The 19,352-nt window shown below is 42.3% G+C and overlaps 1 long non-coding RNA gene across 1 annotated transcript; it reads right to left on the bottom strand.

Moving 5' to 3' along the window:
• Positions 1-4,516: 4,516 nt before the first annotated feature.
• On the bottom strand, positions 4,517-18,109 carry LOC147358414 (uncharacterized). Its single transcript, XR_015142255.1, has 2 exons — positions 15,853-18,109; positions 4,517-9,484 (listed from the first exon to the last, which is right to left on the bottom strand). It is a non-coding gene; the product is annotated as an uncharacterized LOC147358414 (long non-coding RNA).
• Positions 18,110-19,352: the final 1,243 nt, after the last annotated feature.

Raw genomic sequence — 19,352 nt, 5'->3', positions numbered from 1 at the left:
AGGAGCTGGAAGTCCTAGACATGTTTTCTTTAAGCCAAAGCAGTTCTGTTCAAAAGGAAGGACATCAGATGCTGCACAATTGTTGATAACAACAGAAGGGAAACTCAACTATGGCCCAACTCAACTGCCAAGCACTGACCTTGACAGGTCATAGCTCTGTTGCACATGATGAATCTGGACGTGGTTTTCCAGGCACTCAACACCAATTGGATTGATTTCTTTCTATGTCAGATCATCATTGTTAGAGACAGCAACAGGTGAAAGCCATTTGTTTGAATTCCAACACTGTGGTGGAGTTTTTCTTAGAAATGGGGTCATATTTTTTACTCTCTGCTAGTTGCTCAAGTGGAAGGATAGGAGTTACAGATTAAAAAATAGATTTGTTTTTAACAAGGCAATGATCCACAATGTTCTGGTGAGACGAGGTGAATTGTCAATAAGGAAACCAAAAGTCGTCTAACACCTAAATTGTACTAGCTGCTTTCTAACTTTGTCAGCACTCTGCATACTCCAAAACATACTCATCCCACTTGACTGCCTTGCCTCTGAAGGGTCTTCTTGTAGAACCTTGGGTACGTCTTAGCATTTGGCTTCTAAGGAGCAAAAATAAAAGGAAGGTAATGAGAAGACAGTGGTCTCCTTCTCTTCTTATATAGTGAGGCCACTGACAAATACCCACAGCTCCAGGTTGAGATTTAAGTGAGGAATAAAGGCTGGGCTTTGGAGCTAATGAAGGAGCAGTGCTAGACTATCCTAAATGTATAAAACTAAGAGAAGCACCTTGGAGTTTTGACTCCTATTCTTTCATGGAAAGAAGGAGGGAAAAAAAAATAAACTTACAGATACAGCAATGTGCTGGAACAAAGGTAGACAGGAACGAGAGTAGTAAAAAGAGCAAAAACCAAAATGTCATCTCTTTCAGAACCTATCAGCTCTCTCCCATATTACAAAAAATTCTTCCCCCATTAAATGTCTGTATTGCTTTCTTTTTCTCGCCTTTGCTTTTTCATTCCTCCTTATAATCCTTCCTTCCATTATGCCTGCCTTTCATTCCCCCCTCTCTCTCTCTTTTTTTTTATCTCTTGCTGTTGCTTCTGTACTGTCAGTCTCTTTTTTAAAGTTCAAATTGAAATACCAGTGTTAATCCCTGAGAAGCAGCTCTGTTTTCCCTGCCACCGCGTTGCACAACTTGTGGTGTGGCTTTGTGCCACCATCACCTATGCAGCGAGATTTTACGTGGCCAAGGAACATCGTGTACAATGCCACTTTTGATCAAAACCAAATAGCATAACAATGCATACAGGGCTCCGTTCACATCAACCTCATAAGATTTCACTATGATAAAAACAATGAGGTTGAAATAGAAAATCCATCTCTGTTTGAAAAGAAACAGCCCTGGTGCCTCTCCCAGGCCCCCCTCATAAGCCCCCCGCTGCTCCTTCATTCTTTCTCCTCCCCACCCTCTTGTCATCAAGTGCTTCTTTTGGCCTCCAACTGTTCAGGTTTCACCAGTCTGGTGACCTATTAGGATGAGGTTGCACCATACTGGGGTGGGGCTGGAGCGGAGGGAGGGAAAAGGCTTAAGCTGAAAGTCCCACTGAAGCTGGGTTTTACTCCCCAACTATCGTGGTCCCCATAATCCTGGCTGGGCAGGAAGGTCTTAGGGATGAGTATTCTCGCTGTGGTGATCAGAACAAAGAAAGAAAAAGGAACATCTTCAGATGTAAGTTACAGCTGCTAATTCAAGAGATGCCTGGCCTTGCTTGTCAGCTTAGAGATGTCCTTAGCCAAAGAACTCAGAGGAGAGGAACGGGCGTCAGGAAAACACTGACTGGAACACAGCCCAAGATCAATGACAGAAGCCATGTTGTCATGGTGTAGACATGTCACAGGCTTGGGATTAGGGAGGCATGGTGAAGGATGCCCTTTCCCCTTCATGACCCCCTACAAAATACTTTCTAACAATAGGGCTAAAAAGGACTGAGACCTCTCTTTGTCTTGACACAATCCTAACCTTAACCAGGATTAAGAGTCATAGGATTCCTAACAGGAAGGTTTTATGCTCTCTCCCTGAGCATGGAAGCAAGACCTTCAATGCTGGGTAGGTAGGAGAGAGGATGGAAACAGAGATGACTTGCTAAAGCCAATGAGAAGGATAATTCCTCAGTTGGAAAGTCCTTGCTCTCCCTCCAAAAACATAGACTCAAGACTGGGCCTTCCCCCTATCTAGTTTGTGGACATCATTCATTCATTTACTCATTCATTTATGTCAGAAATTGTCATTAGATTTCTACTGTATATTAGCAGTGTTCTAAGGCTCTGGTGGTAATGAAATTTACACAAGACAAGGTCCTTGTTTTCACACAGAGGAAAAGGCATAAAATAAATATATAGGTAAGATAAAAACATAAATTCAGCTTGTGATAAGTGCTATGAAGTCCTTTTTTTCTCTCAAAAACAAGATATGGGAAATCAATGAGCATAGGAAATAAGTGGCCATTTTAAATTTAGGTGGACAGGTTGGCTTCTCTGAAGAGGTAACATTGAAATGAGACCTACACGGGAGAAAGAGGCAGGGGAAAGCATCTCAGACATAGGGATAGCAGGTGCAAAGGCTCAGAGGTAGGTGCAGGTCTGGCAGGTTGGAGAAATGCAAAGAAGTCTCATTAAGTCTGGAATGAGATACAGGGATATGGAGGGTGCACCAAGAGGTCATGGAGGCAGGGCCCACCTCCAGCCGACTTCCTGCTGCCTCTCTCCCCCAGCTATAAGTGCCTGGGTACATCCAATTCAAGACGATCTGGGTCTGGATTGGAAAGTGATTCCTGTTGTGAGAAGGACCTTTTGAGAGCTCCACATGGCCTCCCCAGGAGAAAGCCAGCTCTCCACCTCCCCACTGCAGCCCCAAACAGAGATTAGTGAACGATTCTCTGAGTGTCAGCCCTTGGGTGTGAGACTTAAACTCTTAATTCCAAACCATTACAACATGGGTATCCGATTGCTGCTGATGACTTCAAATGGTTTGCTTGTGAGTGCCAGGCATTTTTTGTCAATGAAGGATTTCTCTCCCGGACTTGGTTTTGTGTGAGTCTGATGTTTGCCAAACTCCAGCTTAATTAAAAACAAGCTAGATGGTTGAGAGAGTCACTAAAAGTCTCTGTGAAAGGATATATGGGCGCTCGAGAGGAAAAGAATATTAAAGTGTGTGAATTAGAGGGTCAGATGAGTGAAGCTACTAACAGCAGGAGCTCTGGGTTTAAATCCTCTCCCTGGCCCTTGCGACTAACTTATCCTCTTTGGGCCTCAGTTTCCTCATCTGTAAAATGTGAAGAGTGGTAGTACCTTTAGTTGTGGATGATTAAAGGCGTCAGTAACGTGAAGGGCTTAGAACAGTGCCTAGCAAGTTACAAAGAGGCAATGATTGCTTGCTTTTTTGCTGTAAGAGCAACATCATTGTGCTCCCAGGTCTGAATTCTCAGTGGCTTGGGTCAGCCAGGTATGGCAGTGGGACACCGAGGCTGACCGTAAGCTCAGGGTCTTATGTCTGCCTGTTAGTTCTATCTCTTTTTGGAATTATACCACATTCTCAATCCCAAAACATTCATCTCACAGACAGAGGTCTTTGGTCCCAGAAGGGAATAAATAAATAAGAGAATGTAAACAGGGCATCATGAATCCTTTCTTCCACTGGGAAAAAAAAACACAACACACTCAAGGTCATAGTGGTGAGAGAGAGGTCCTTCTCCTGCACCTGGTCAGGGAGCCCCTGGGCTTGACACAAGGACCCACTGGACAATCAAAAAATCTAGTCCCTAGAAAGGTGTGTCTAGGTCTGTGCTTTCAAACTTAAAAAAAAAAGTTTTTAAAATAATTGACCTTTTAAAATAAGTGAAATCTCACACGGAATCCCAATACATTAAACCAAAAAAAGTGTTGAAGAGCTGTACCTTCTCAGCCTTTCCTTTCCCTCTGTGACTGTCCCTGAAGCAACTGTTGGAACATTATGTAAAAAAAAAATACAGGCTTAGCTGTCAAAAGCTTCAAAGAAAAGAAGTTTGCATTAACTCCCTCAGTTACTCATCCTCGGGCACTTTTATATTAATTTATTTAATTTTTTAAAATCATTTGTGTACCTAGTTTTTTTAAAAGTCAGTCTTAAAATGGAAAACAGCAGTTTCCACTCTACTTCTTCTTGCCCTTGAGTTGTTCTCCCCAAAGGCAATGACTTTTAACCTTTCTAGCTGTTTCTTTGGAATTTACCTCTTTATCTTGAAATGACATGCTTATACTGCTGATTCTTGATTTTTCAATCTCAGACATTTATCTTTGACTTTCTCTGATTAAAGATAAGCATCCAGCTCTTTACAGCACTTTTCTTTAGCTCCTCCCACGTCCCTCCACAACACACTTGCCCTCCCCTATTCATTCACATAGAATGGCACCAGTTTTTCCTTAATCTAATATCAACTATTTACTTGATCACATCTATAAAAATATTGTTCACAGATGAGTCACATAATGTACCACGATTTATTTTTTCTCTTGTATATTTCTTCCTATAGTTACCTATTGACTCATTATCCTTTGTGGTTTTGTGTTCTCACGTAGAATTTAAAATTTCTCGCAATGAAATCAAAGTCATCTAAAAGGTTCAGAGTTCTTTTGTTGGGAATGCATCCCTTACAGAGACCCTTGGTCCCGCTCCGCTCTGGATTGGCTGCTTTTTCCGTCTGCTTGGTCCCGCTCCTCTCTGGATTGGCTGCTTTTTCCGTCTGCTTGGTCCCGCTCCCCTCTGGATTGGCTGCTTTTTCCGTCTGCTTGGTCCTGCTCTCCTCTGGATTGGCTGCTTTTTCCATCTGCTGTGCTGCTAGTATTTCAGTCTTTGTTTTATCATCATCTCAAGAATCCTCTGAGGCTTCCCTGTAGCTCAAACGGTAAAGAATCTGATTGCAACACAAGAGACCTGGGCTCAATCCCTGGGTCAGGAAGATCCTCTGGAGAAGGAAATGGCAATCTACTCCAATATTCTTACCTGGAGAATCCCATGGACAGAGAAGCCTGGTGGGCTACAGTCTGTGGGATCACAAAGAATCGGACACCACTAAGCAACTAACACTTCTATTACTACAAGAATCCTCTGAACTCCCTTCTCGACTGGATCCCTGGATCCCTGGAGATTCTATGTCTTAATTTACTGCCCCTTTTCAGTGAAACACATCCTCCTGTAGCTTCCCAAAGAAATAAGCTTGGAAAGTGACTTTTCAAGAACATGCATATCTGAAAATATTTTTACTATATGCTCACACAATTTATAGTTGGCAGATCAATCATTTTCCTTGCTGTAAATTTGATGGCACTTGTTAGATCCAAGTATTTTGCTCTTTGCCCAAAAGTTGAAAAATAGGTGTGTATTTAACTCCACATATGAGGCATGATCCTCCACCTCTCTTGTGAAAGGATTCCTGGAGACATAAATATCTGACTCTGCGTACATGACACGCCATCTGTCGCAAGACAAGGCAAGAGATAATTAACCCTGTCCTTCACCCATTGTCACTAGCAAACACTTGTGGAAAAGTGCCTGCACCGTGTGCCATGTACTGCGCTCAATGCTGGAACTTGTTTTGGTTTGGGATGATTAATTCATGTGTATTTATTTTGACAGGTTCACATGGAAGCCTCAGGCCATATAGCAACACTAAGACTTTTCTTTCAAGCTATTCTCCTCAACTAGGTCAGCTTCCCTTACTTTAGTCAGCAGACGCCAAACTCAATAGATGAGTCTGCCAAGAGAAGGGCACAGCAATGAATATTGGAGTCTTGCAGGTGTCACCGGGCAAACAGCATAGAAGACCTATTGTCTAGAGTTGAGGGGCTCTGAAGGCTCAGGAAAAGCTTACCTCACCTGCTCACACAAAGAATGTACCAGAACCTCTGTGCTATGCTCCAAGGGAAGTCAGTAGAGCTCCCAGAAACGGCCCACTCCCCCCTCGTGAGACCAACTGGAGGGGACCTCAGAGCAGGAAAACAGTACAGAAGATAGCATTACAGCAATAGCAACAATGACAACAACGATAATAATTGTTTTTATTTTGCTTATAAAGCCAGAAGGGAAATTCTGCTTTCAAGTAGCTATTTGGGACACTAACCCTGTGCTAGGAACTCAGTAACATTAAGATAGAATGCTCACGTCTGCTTTGCTTCCCAGGGTATTTTTCATTATCATTAAGTAAAACTACAAGAAAGGGATCCAACCGAAATAAGGGCCATTGTGCTTAAAAAATATATTCCCTTTCTGACCCAACAACATTACTCCAGAATTTATCCCTAGAAAGTAATAAATGAGATGAAGTATCACTGTTAGAAACTATGATATAATGAAAGACGTGAGAAAAGATAGAATCTTAAAGATATTTACTGAAATACTGCTAGAAAATTAATACTGTTCAAAATAGCCTACATATTTCCCCAATTAAAAATTGGGGCAGTGCCTTCACTCCGTGAAATACCGTTCAGCCATTAAAAATTATGTAAGAGAAATGTGTCCCTTGATGTAGAAAGATATTTCTGACATATACTATTTTTATATATGTATATGTACATGAATACATATGTGTGTGTATATAACTACATATATTTCAAAAATATTGATAAAGAATATATCAGGAGTTAAGAGCAGTTATCTCTGGGTTGGCGGAGTAAAGGTTGGTTGGGCTTTTTTCTTTCTTTCTTTTTTTTGGGGGGGCTTAGCTCTATTTTCCACAATGTTTTGCTCTGCAATTAAAAAACATCCACCAAAAGGTATTTTAAATATCTAGGATGAAAAAGAAAGAAAGGGCTTCAGCAAGCCAAGGGTAAACCTTGAAAGACGCTTTCCCCAGAGGCACGATTTCCCAGCAGCTTCCTCTGTGCATCCCTCACTCCTGCAGTCTATGGTTTCTGTAGCACAGGCTTGAGCACACCTGGCTGCAGGTGGCCTGGAGGTTAACTGTTGGCTGTGGCCGCAAGGGTCCCAGCCACCCACGTAAGTTGGTGAGTCAGGGCTTGTTTTGTGCTGTTGCAAGAAGCATCCAAGCATCAAGCCGGGAGGTCAGAGAGAGGTCGTCTCCCATCAAGAGCCCATACAGAGGTGCTGATCTGGTAGACAAAGCTTTTCCTTAGGGCAGATTCTGGAAACCACCCCACAGTCCTGAGCTGCATTTCACATGCCTCCAATTAGCTTATGGCTTAGGTACAGCCATGCTCACATCCTTGAAACGTGGCACTATCTGCCCAAAATTAACTGCTCTTTCTCAGGGCAAGACACTGACCATCACTGTCAGCTATAGATCACTTACCATGCACCAGCTGCTGCTGCTGCTAAGTCGCTTCAGTCGACTCTGTACGACCCCATAGATGGCAATCCACCAGCCTCCCCCGTCCCTGGGATTCTCCAGGCAAGAATACTGGAGTGGGTCACCATTTCCTTCTCCAATGCATGAAAGTGAAAAGTGAAAGTGAAGTCGCTCAGTTGTTTTCGACTCCTAGCGACCCCGTGGACTGCAGCCTACCAGGCTCCTCTGTCCATGGGATTTTTCAGGCAAGAGTACTGGAGTGGGGTGCCATTGCCTGCTCCACTATGCACCAGACACCTTGCTAAACTTTCTGTACACATTGTTTCCCACTTGTTGTCGTTATGCATGCCAGATGTTATTATATCTATTTTCTCAACAGCAGAAATTGAAATCGGTGATTTGTCTGCCCTTCCCATGAAGGAACAGAGCCAGGATTTGAATTAGGTCTGTGGACTTCTCATATAAAAGGCTGCTTTTCCACCATTCTGGCTTTTGGTTGGGAGCCCCCATTCTGGCAGCAACCATATACCTCTTTGTGGGTGACTCTATTGTTTTTAGCCATGTCGGGAGCTACGTGTCTCTTCCTTTGGGTCCCACGGAGTGCCCAGCAATGGACCAGAGCATCGTGGATGAGAGAAACTGAAGTTCTGGGCTAGTGAAATCAGGTTTAGGGAAAATCGTAACTTCTAATCTTCCGCCTCGCTCCGTTCTCTGCTCCATTGTCTCTCAGCAATCTTGGAGTAGGAGTTGTGTTCCTAAATGCCTGTGGTCATATTAAACATTCTTGCAGTGCTTGAGGTCATTCTCGGGCAGCGGCAGAGGAGGGCACCAAGATCTCCTCTGGCTGTTTCCTTATCCACCTGTTCTGCCTTATCACCCATGTGTCTCCACCTCAGTCTTCAAGCCCAAGCTGTCTTTTGTTCATCATTCCCACATCTCAGGCTGTGTCCCCACTGTGTCTGCCACCTAGATTGCCTGACACTGAGGAGATAATAAAGAGTTGTTGGGTAAGTGAATGCACCATGAGTGGATGAGTGAATGCCTTCCCCTTCATCTAGTTAAGTCCTGCCCTTCCTCCAAGGTCGGGCTCCAGTCCCACCATCTCTGTGAAGCCTTTCCTCCATTGCCCTGGGCCTCAGAACGAACTCTTCACTCAAAATACTTGGAACACGTGCAATCATGGCACTGGTGTGACTCAGCATGTGCTGTCTCATACATATAAGGTGTTTGTGTGCCCTGCTTTAGTGAATATATGATGCTATTCAATGATTTTGGAGCCAGAGAGACTTGGCTTCCAGTTTCGGTTCCATCTGTGTGACCTGGAAAACTTGGCTTAATCTCTCAGGCTCAGTTTCTTAATCTATTAAAAAGGGACAATGCCTACCTTCTAAATTGTCATGAAAGGGAACTAAGAAGTGCCCTTTCTCAAAATGCCAAAGAGTCAAATGACAAAATAATATGTAGAGCATGATCTTACTCTCTTAAAAATAGGCATTTCTTTTTGTAGACTTGCTTGCAAGTGTTTTGTGAGAGAATGTATGTGTAAGTCTGAAAGAACACACACTGAACTACTAATATATACAGTTAATCCCATCATGAGCGAATGGTATAATAGCATTTGTTCATACTATGTAATATAGTATAATAGTGATTTGTGCAAATATTTATTTCCCCCCCAACAAATAGTAACAATCTGAAAGGCAGAAACTGATTTTACCCATTAGGATGCTAAATCATGCAGTGGTAACCACTTCAAAATCTCAGATGCTGAAACAGCAAGGTTATTTTTTTGCTTCTGTGGCATGTCCATTGTGGGCTTGGCTGGCTCTAAACATCAAAATCTCTAAGGGGTGCAAGCTGCCAGACCACTGCCATCTTGAACATTACCAGGTAGCACATGAAGGGAAAACAGAGAGGGACAAAGTGTTTGCTCAGACTGCTTGGCCACTCTGAACTTTAAGGAGGCAGAAAGATGCAATCTTCCCATGTGTCTGGAAGGAGGTAGCATCCAGGGTATCTGTGGAGTACCCCGCTGATTCACCTGCTGACAACTTCTCTCTCTAAACCTGGGGTGGTGCTTGGCACATGTGGTCACTCAGGTAGTACAGAAGATAATGCAATGCAATAGCATTCAGGTGCTCTTTGAGGCTCTGGAGAAAAACATAAAAATGGATAAGACTGCCAATTTAATAAAAGATTAGTGAGAGAAAATACACATGCTCAAGCAATTACAGTAGGTATGGTGCACACATGCTCTAACAAAATCACAACACCTTAGGAAAGTGCATTAGTTTTCCATGGCTGCTATAACAACACATTCAGCAGCTTAAAATAGCACAAATGTGTTAGTTTGCAGTTCTGTAGGTCAGACTTCTAACACAGGTCTCACTAAACTGAAACCAAGGGGTTGGCAGGATGCATTCCTTTCTGGACGATCTTGAGTTCATTTCCTGCTTATTCAGTTGGCTGACAGAATTTAGTTCCTTGGGGCTGTAGAACTGCCGTACCATCTTTTGTTGGCTGTCAGCTGAGGACTCTTTGCAGTTTCTGGAGGCTTCTACATTCTTTGGCTCATAGGCTCCTTCCTCCATCTTCAAAGCCAGCAAAGTGGTGGGTCTAGTCCTTCTTGTTTTGCGTCTCTACATCCCACTTTCCTGATTTTCTCTTCTACATTTTTTAAAAACTTTTTGTTTTATCTTGCAGGATAGTTGATTAACAATGTTATGATCATTTCAGATGTACAGCAGAGTGATTCAGTTATACCTGTGTGTGTGCATGCTCAGTTGCTTCAGTCATGTCTAACTCTGTGTGATGCCATGAACTGTAGCCTGCCAGGCTCCTCCTTCAGTGGGATTCTCCAGGCAAGAATACTGGAGTGGGTTGCCGGCCCTCCTCCAGGGGATCGTCCCCATCCAGAGATCAAACCAGTGTCTCCTACATCTCCTGCATTACAGGTAGATTCTTTACCCGCCAAGCCACCTGAATAGACCCCTGGTGATACCTCTACATACACCTATTCTTTTTCAGATTCTTTTCCCATTTAGGTTGTTACATAATATTGAGGAGTGTTCTTTGTGTTCTACAGTAGGTCCTTGTTGGTCATCCATTTTCAAAAGAGCAGTGTGTACATGTCCAACCTAAACTCCCTAACTATCCCTTACACTCACTCTTCCGGTTTTAAAGACACGGTGATCACATGGAGATGACCCAGATAACTCAGGACAATCACCACATCTCAAAGTCTTTCATTGTAACTGTATCTACAGAGTCCCTTTTGCCTTGCAAGGTGTCTTATTCGGTGGTTCCAAGGAACAGGGCATGGATGTCTTTGGAGGACTATTTTTCTGCTTCCCATAGGGAGTTTTAAAAACTATATATACATAAATATAAATTTTATATATATGCATATGTACATGTATATATATTTAATTATAACTTAATATATTTTGTGGTGGTGGATTCCAGGCTGAGGGTCAAACACACACAAAGAGAACAGTGAGTCTGTGCCTGTTGTGTTCAAGGAACCAAAAATGGGTCCCTGCAGTAAGGGAGTGATGCCTCAGGAGACACAAGGCAGGACAGGAAGGTGAAGCAGACTTGACTGGCTGACTTGCTAGATAAAGTGCATGGGGCCTGTGAAATTAGACAGACCTGGGTTTGAGGTCAACTCTACCACTTAGCTGTTTGATAATGAGCAAAGTGACTTAACCTCTGTGAACTTCAACTCCTAAACTGTGAAAAGAAGCTGCGAACAATAATGCCTATTTCATAGGGTTGTTCAGAGGCTTATTTATGATAACATTTAAGGTGTTTAAAATTTAATGAAGGGTACCATTGTTAATATTACCAGCCATGTCTTTCCTGGCTGTGGTTGGGTCACCTGCCCTGAAGGGCAGAGTCTGAAGGAACCAGACAGGTGGGCTGCAGGAGAATTCTTCCCAGCCTCCTCTCCTACCTCTCAAGCCAACCCCATGGGTTGCATGGATGACTTTCCCACTCATCAGATGTGCTTACTGTACCTTAAGGAGAGAGCCTGCTTCTACAAAAACTCTCTTTGTATGTTCTGAACTTGCCCTGATACTATGGTTAACCACGATGGACAAAAAGATGGTACCAAGACCAAACCTCAAACAAAATCATGTTCCCATATCCTCAAAGGGGTCTCAGGCACCTCTTCAATGCCCAGATACTTTTACCAATTCATTCTTCTATGATCCAAGGCAGTGAGCTTGATGTGTCCAGATCTTTTCTCAGTCTAAAAATTCTGGGCCCTAAATACAGACAGAGATGTCACAAATAATTGAACTCTGGTCAAATGTTCAGAACCCACCTTCAGAGAAGTGGGGAAAGAATAAATAGGCTTTGTGTATGTATGTATGTGTACGTAAACAGAGCAAATGTACTTTGCAGAATTATTGATTTTAATACACTTTGTAATTCTAAGCTAAAAAGCAAGTGAAAGAGGGAAAACACATGTAGCAGAATTAACAGTGAGTGCCAAATTCTGAATTTTTTCTGCAAGGCTATAGCTCATATGTGGTGGTGGTGGTGGTGGTTTGCTAAATGAACAGAACAGGGTTTTGAGCCCAAACTGCCCCAGATGATGCAGGTGGCAGGTGAGAGCAAAGCCTTTAATCCTTGCCACCCACACCCTCTGCCCCTTGGTGAAGGATGACTTTTTTCATCCTAGTGCTAGTGCTAAGTCGCTTCAGTCGTGTCCGACTCTGTGCGACCCCATAGACGGCAGCCCCCCAGGCTTCCCCGTCCCTGGGATTCTCCAGGCAAGAACACTGGAGTGGGTTGCCATTTCCTTCTCCAATGTGTGAAAGTGAAAAGTGAAAGTGCAGTCGCTCAGTCATGCCCGACTCTTAGCGACCCCATGGACTGCAGCCTTCCAGGCTCCTCCATCCATGGGATTTTCCAGGCAAGAGTACTGGAGTGGGGTACCATTGCCTTCTCCGTTTTTATCCTAACAAGGTAATAAATAATCATCTTAGAAGATACAGGTTACTAAACAAGAAAAAATTTATGTACTAACTTACCTCCTAGATAAATCACAATATTTTACAATATCCTTTCCATTTTATTTCCACACAAATACTTTTCAATTTTACCAAAATAGAATGACTTTGCATATGTTATCTTGAGAATATGAATATTTATTAAGCACCTGTATGTCACCTCCTGAACCCTAGTTTCCTGCTCTGTAACTCAAGGGTATTTGTAAACTAGTACTACAAATATAAACATAGTCAATACATATTAACAATGATCATATCATAAACAAGAATCATAACTATTATTGTCTTGCTTAGTCATTACAGAAACTCTGCCAAATTATTACATAAAAAACAGAGGCTTGGAGAATTGTCATGTAATCAACCTATATAAGTTGGAAGGAGTAAATTTATAAAAACCCAAATTTATTTGATCCACAACCCAAAGTCAGTGCTTCCCTAAAAGATGAAAAAGAAGAGAGAGCAAATATTCCACAGGAGACTTTTTTAGTCTAGGATAAGACAGTTTGCTTCAGAATCTTCTTTCATCAGCCACACTAATTCATAACCAATTTTTTCCACCCAGATTAATTGCTCCAAACCTTCCATTCAGAGAAGGATCTGCAAGAAAATCACAACTATTCAAGATGGCTTTTCCAAACTGTAGTCACGTCCACTTTTGCCTGGTTCTCTTGACTTCTAGCTTTGGTCAATTCCTTTTTGATATTAATAACTTCAGCACAAATAATAGATCTTCCAGCAACAACTCAGTTCCCCCTCAACCCCTTGTAAATGCTGTGGAATTAACAATTGAGGCCTTGCACCTCCTAAGCTTCTCGTTAGAACACAAAGTTGAGAACAGATTTAAATGAAATTCAACTATCATTGTCATCCATCCGCAGCTCATTAGATTTCATTTGTTGGGTTCCCACAGGCCTCCTGGCTAGAAAGACTTGGGCAGGTGTCACCCTTGCTGCCCTGCCTCACACACAGATACACGTGCATGTGTGCATGAGCACACACAAAGACACACACACAAATGCACACACTGAGCCACTGTAAATCATGTGTCTGAGTCTCCCAAAATGTGGCACCTCACGCTGGGCTGGTCCAGATCATACTAGGTAGAGGTTGGCTTGGCACAAAGCTTGGCTGTCTGAGGGATATAGATTCAGGTGGAATTAATTAAGGTTAAGGGCGACCCAGTCTCCAGCTCTTAATTAACGTGTTGCACTTGCATCCAAGTGTGTTGCTCCACTGAGACCCAAGACCAAGTCCAAGCAAGACACGGGGCGTGAGGCCGCACCAGGATGAAATTCATGTTTACATGGCCTGTGGGACTGTGTGAGGAACTTCTGCCCAGAGAGCTCCATTGCTAGCGTGGTTTGTCTACTGATGCTGACAGATGCCTGGAATTCTACCCTTAGAACTTCATCCCTGTGGATGAAAGCTTCGGAGTAGCAGAATATATCTGTTAAAATGCACATACTGGGACTTCCCTGGCAGTCCAGTGGTTAAGACTTCACACTCCCAATGCAGAAAGCACAGGTTCAATCCCTGGGAGGGGAACTAAGATCCCCACATGCCCCACAGGCCTCAGTAAATAAATAAAATAAGATGCACATACCTGTTGGGGAATAATGTAAGGCTTATTAACCAGTAATGCATTCATGTAAATTATTGCATTGGACAGCTTCATGATTTAACATGGCCCTCGAGGCATCAGGACACAGAAGTTTGAATGGAAGGCTTTACCAGGATAACTGGAAAGGGGAACTAGACAGTAGGAGAGCATTGGGCCCTGGGGAGGAAGGTACGAGAGCAGGGCTGACTTCATAAACTTGATTTCCACTGGCTGGTGGGGTGACTGAGCTGCAGACACTGCTGGGTGACCTTCGGCAGATCCATGGCCTGTCTTGGTGACTAAGCCACACCCTGGAGGTGATTGAGGTGACCTACAGCTCCAGGCAGCTGGGTGAAGAATTAATTAATGACTATGAAAGGGACCTGAAAACACCAGGTTCTTTGACATGCAAGGCATGATTATTAAGTCATTAGGAGGACTGGCTAATTATTATTTCAAAAGTTGCTAGTGGAAGGGGCGACTACCTATTGCACTCCATGGGAAAAACTTTGAGAAGGCTATGGGATGGGAAGATGGAAGGGATACAAGTGTAGCCCTCACCACTTGCTCTCAGCCTGTGATGGAAAATTGGTCTTTCTGCATCCAGAGTAACCAGATTGTGGTACCATGTTGGTATGTATTAGGATGTATGAGCACCAGCAGTCTGCAATGAGTTTTCTAGACTTCTGATTTGGCTTTTCACCACCATTCTCCCTGGAAATTAGTTCTCCCAGGAATTAGGAATACCAAACTCTAACAGGAGGAACTGGTCCTAGCAACTCACACCCACCGTCCTTTTTTGGATGGCCCAGGTGGTAGGTGTGACCAAGTACTCCAGAGACCAGACAGGGAGGTGGAGCCCAAGAAAGGTGTGGTTAAACTCAGCCACTAAAGACATATAGGATCTGGTGCAAGTTATTTCCTTAAACTTCTGCACTTCACCTTCTTCATTTACAAAATGGGGTCAAAAGCCCCATCTTACTTCCCTTCTCTGAGGACTGATATCAAGACCAAATGGGACAGCAGATACAAAAGTTCTTCATGCAGCATAAAACGCTCATAGGATACCATCTTTGTCACTGATCTTTAATATCAGTGTCTGAAACTGTACCTATTTACTCCAGAAGCTTCATCAACCTTTACTTGGAGATTGAGACGTCTTTAAGTTTGACATGATGAATGAAGAAGAAGATGCCTCAGGGGTATCATGTGAAGTTTTATTTGATCCATTGAATCTCACCCAACTGTCTGCCATGAGCACCTAAAATTTTGAGCACTTATCAGTGTTTTCATTAAAGGATTTTCCCTCTTGAAGGTTCATCTTTAAAATGTTCATCTTTAAGAACAAGATGGAGGAGAAGTGGGAGAATCCATGTTTATCTACTGATGCGTTCATGTTTAGTCGAGTCCAACTCTTTGAGACCTTGTTGACTGTAGCCTGCCAGGGTTCTCTGTCCATGGGATTCTCTAGGCAAGAATACTGGAGTGAGTTGCCATGCCCTCCTCCAGGGGACCTTCCCAACCCAGGGATCGAACCTGTGTCTCTTATATTTCTTGCATTGGCAAGCGAGTTCTTTATCACTAGCGCCACCTAGGAAGTCCCTATCTATTGATAGATAAATAAAATTGGTTCATCAGATGAGCCAGTTTTCCACCATGACCCTGACAGATGGGACTTGGGGTCTATAACTTTTAATGAATGGGAAGAAGAGCTCAAGGAAGCAGCAACAATAGAACAGCAAGAATGCTTGGTGCCCAAAAGGTTCAGAGAGGAGAATCCTATAAAGAGAAGGATGAAAAATAGAAACATGTATTGCTAATTCTATTAAGACTTTTGTATATGGAGGTGAGGGGTGGGAAGGAGGTTCAAGGAGAGGGGACATATATATATACTTACAGTTGATTCAGGTTGTTGTACAGCAGAAACCAACACAACATTGTAAATCAATTGTCCTACAATTAAAAATAAAATTTAAAACAAAGCAAAAGACTTCTGTATAACCCTTTAGATTGGAGCCTTTGTGCATATTTTCTCTCCAAATCCTCACAGGAGTCTGATACATTATTATTAATATTTCCTTTCTAGAATTATTTCCTTTTTAGAATTTCTTTTTATTATTTCCTTTTAGTAGAATAAACTAAGATCTAGAAGCTTAAATGACAGATCCAATATGTGGTGGAGACAGGATTCAGATGCAGGTCCTGAGTCCCTAAGTCTGTGCTTTTCCACCACATCCTCATGGCTACACTTCACATTTTACCTGGAGAGAATCTCTTTTCTAAGTTCAATTTTCCTAGCCCTAAAGATTTTATCTGTCCTCCTCTTAGAGAATGACTGAGACATTGGGAGTATTCTGTAAGTAGCTGTCTCCTTTCTTCTCCTTTCCCTTTCAGTAGGTCATGTCCAATCTATTCAATGGAGGAATAATAACAGTAGTTGACATCCATGGAGCATTCTTATGTGCTGGGTGTTTTGTCTGTAGTATATCTAATTCTCACCACAATCTTTAAAATAGGTCTCATATCCTCAGTCTATAGAGGCACAGACCAAGGCTTCCAGAGTATAAACAGCTTGCCCAAGGTCAAAACAGCTTACCAAGTAGCACTCATGTTAAAGAACTCACCTGCTGATGCAGGAGGTGTAAGCGAGGCATGTTTGATCCCTGGGTCAGAAAGATCCCCTGAAGAAGAAAATGGAAACCCACTCCAGTATTCTTGCCTGGAGAATCCCATGGACAGAAGAGCCTGGCAGGCTGCAGTCCACGGGGTCACAAAGAGTCGGACCCGAGCACGCGGCAAACAGGAGGGCCAGGATTCAAGCCCAGTCTGCCAGTCCTTAAAGCCCATGTAAGAGGCATCGTCATCAGTACACAAAAGCTTTATCAGTTGGTATCTTTTTCCTTTTTTAAAAAACTATCTGTTCTCAAATTTCTATGAAAGCTAAACCATTAGAAGCCACTTTTACTTATAAATACTTCTATCCATGTTTTAGTGGGGCCCATGAGCAAGATCATGGCATCCAGTCCCATCACTTCATGGCAAATAGATGGGGAAACAGTGGAAAAAGTGTCAGACTTTATTTTTCTGGGCTCCAAAATCACTGCAGATGGTGATTGCAGCCATGAAATTAAAAGATGCTTACTCCTTGGAAGGAAAGTTATGACCAACCTAAATAACATATTCAAAAGCAGAGACATTACTTTGCCAACAAAGGCCCATCTAGTCAAGGCTATGGTTTTTCCAGTAGTCATGTATGGATGTGAGAGTTGGACTATAAAGAAAGCTGAGCACCGAAGAGTTGATGCTTTTGAACTCTGGTGTTGGAGGACTCTTGAGAGTTCCTTGGACTTCAAGGAGATCCAACCAGTCCATCCTAAAGGAAATCAGTCCTGGGTGTTCATTGGAAAGACTGATGTTGAAGCTGAAACTCCAATATTTTGGCCACCTCATGCAAAGAGCTGACTCATTGGAAAAGACCCTGATGCTGGGAAAGCTTGAGGGCCGGAGGAGAAGGGGACGACAGAGGATGAGATGGCTGGATGGCATCACTGACTCCATGGATATGGGTTTGGGTGAACTCCAGGAGTCGGTGATGGACAGGGAGGCCTGGCATGCTGCAGTTCATGGGGTCGCAGAGTCAGACATGACTGAGCAACTGAACTGAACTGAGGAGCAAGACTTTCTCCATGTTATACATCTAGAAGCAGCATTTGTGTTTCCTCTAGTGAAGGGCATTTTCATCTTTACTAGGTAAAGTGGTATCAACTGAGATAGCTACCCTGAGAGACTGTGAAAAAAAAAGAGAGAAAAATTGCTCGCTCTACTTTCTACTCAAAAGTTAGCTTTGTGAAAGTTTTATTTTTCCCAGCCTAGTAGAGTAAAATGATGTCTCAGTGTGGTTTTCATCTGTATTTTCCTGAAGACTGATAAGATTGAGCGACTTTTCACGGAATTTGGCCATTGTGTTGCCTCTTCAGTAAAACCCCTATGCATAGTTTCCAATTTTACTGTTGGATCATCTATTTTCTTGATTTGTGCAAGCTCTTTATATATGAGATAATCTGGCTACCAATTCTTTGTGGATTATATGTATAGCATATATTTTTTTCTCATTTTTGTGGCTGGCATTTCACTCTATTATGCCCTTCAGTGAACATATTTTACTTTTAATATATTAAATTAATATATTTTAAAGGGTTTTGCTTTTTGTGTCTTATTTAAGACATTCTCTGCTACTCTGAAATTATATAATATTATTTATATGTTATCTTAAATTTTTTTAAATACTTAAAAACAGCAACATTTTTAAATGTTCTCATTAATTTTAGTAATTTATTAGTAAATGTTTTTGGGTCTTCTGGGAGTCAGATTTTGTTGTTGTTGTTTTGTCACTAAATTGTCTCCAACTCTTTTTCGACTCCATAGAATGTAGCCCACCAGGCTCCTCTGTCCACAAGTTTCCCAGGCAAGAATACTGTAGTGGGTTGCCATTTCCTTCTCCAGGAGATCTTCAAAATCCAGAGATTGAACCTGTGTGTCCCACATCTCCTGCTTGGCAGGCAGGTTCTTTACTGCTGAGTCACCAGGGAAGCCCAGACAATCATATCATTGACTAGTAGTAATATTTGTGTTTCTGTCTTTCAATACTTATATATTTTTTAAATTTGCTTTTCCTGACCTACCATCTTGTAAGGACCTCCAGCAGAAGGTTCATTAGGAGTGGTGATGATGGGCTGCCTTGTCTTGCTCTTGATTTTACCATTATATAGGATCTAGGTTGTAGATTTAATTTGATAAACTTTTTTTAGGATAAGGAATTTGCTTGTGGACTAAATTTAATAAGATATTTTTACATGACTATGTGTTAAATTTTACCTATTCTTGTTCAGTATCTATTAAAGATATTTTTTTTTTAAATCTTTTAATGTGGTGAGTTATATTGTTTTCCTAACATTAAGTCAGCTTTGCATTCATGGTATAGAGTCATGTCACTCTTATTCATGTGATTTACTAAAATACTGCCTCCACACTGAGTGAAATTAGTTGTACTTCTGTTTCTCATACTGTATGTACCTGGTTTTGGTATTAATTGTTATACCAGCTTCATAAAATCAATTGATGGGTATTACGTCTTAGCCTACCCTCTAAAAGAGTTTGCTGCTAAGTCGCTTCAGTTGTGTCTGACTCTGTGTGACCCCATAGACGGCAGCCCACCAGGCTTCTCCATCCCTGGGATTCTCCAGGCAAGAACACTGGAGTGGGTTGCCATTTCCTTCTCCAATGCATGAAAGTGAAGAGTGAAAGTGAAGTCGCTCAGTCGTGTCCGACTCTTAGCGACCCCATGGACTTCAGCCTACCAGGCTCCTCCTTCCATGGGATTTTCCAGGCAAGAGTACT

The sequence above is a fragment of the Bos grunniens genome, chromosome 15 (genome assembly GCF_055505025.1).
Source record: "Bos grunniens cultivar Pamir isolate PY7600 chromosome 15, Bosgru_T2T1.0, whole genome shotgun sequence".
Classification (NCBI taxonomy): Eukaryota; Metazoa; Chordata; class Mammalia; order Artiodactyla; family Bovidae; genus Bos; species Bos grunniens.
This window is presented reverse-complemented; position numbering and strand designations above follow the sequence as displayed.